The sequence below is a fragment of the Octopus bimaculoides genome, chromosome 21, assembly GCF_001194135.2.
Source record: "Octopus bimaculoides isolate UCB-OBI-ISO-001 chromosome 21, ASM119413v2, whole genome shotgun sequence".
Taxonomy (NCBI): Eukaryota; Metazoa; Mollusca; class Cephalopoda; order Octopoda; family Octopodidae; genus Octopus; species Octopus bimaculoides.
In genome coordinates, this window is record NC_069001.1 from 36,894,959 (window position 1) to 36,895,787 (window position 829).

At 40.0% G+C, this 829-nt stretch overlaps 1 protein-coding gene across 3 annotated transcripts in view; it reads right to left on the minus strand.

The window, feature by feature from the left end:
• Positions 1–829, minus strand: part of LOC106884128 (IST1 homolog) — a 28,624-nt gene that overhangs the window by 26,322 nt on the left and 1,473 nt on the right. The window lies entirely within an intron of this gene.

The following is an 829-nucleotide window of genomic DNA, read 5'->3' on the forward strand; positions in this document are numbered from 1 at the left end:
AGGACTTATTCTTTGTAAGCCTAGTACTTATTCTATCGATCTCTTTTTGGCCGAACCGCTAAGTTACGGGGACATAAACACACCACCATCGGTTGTCAAGCAATGTTGGGGGGACAAACACACACACACACACATATATATATACATATATATACGACGGGCCTCTTTCAGGTTCCGTCTACCAAATCCACTCACAAGGCTTTGGTCGGCCCGAGGCTATAGCAGAAGACACTTGCCCAAGGTGCCACGCAGTGGGAATGAACCCGGAACCATGTGGTTGGTAAGCAAGCTACTTACCACACAGCCACAGATTACTGTAAAGTGTCCCATCAAAATACAGAATAAACAACTGTTTAATGGTTCTTTACAGGCTTTGTGATCAGACCTGTTCCGACCGTGACAATCAAGCCTTACATTCTATCAATATATCTGGTTACAATACTCAATGTACTCTTACTTAAAGATAGAAACTTTTTTTTAAAAAGTAGCAGTGGTCAAATTTGAGGGAAATTTGGCTGCTATAACTAGTGAATGGAGCAATAACAGCATTACTTTGAAGTTATTTAATGGATGGTAGGTTTTCGATGACGTTTTGGGTGTGAAATGGACAGATGAAAACGGACGTGTGAAAAATAAGTACGGCATTACATCAGGTGTGTGTGTATATATATATGTGTGTGTGTGTGTGTGTATACAAATCGCAAACAACTCAACACAAGTTGTTTGGTCAGTAAAAACTCACTGTAGGAATTGACAAGTTAAATACCTCACAAAGACCAGTGGTTTCATCGGGTAAAAAGGGACACGCATAAACATAGATGTATACATA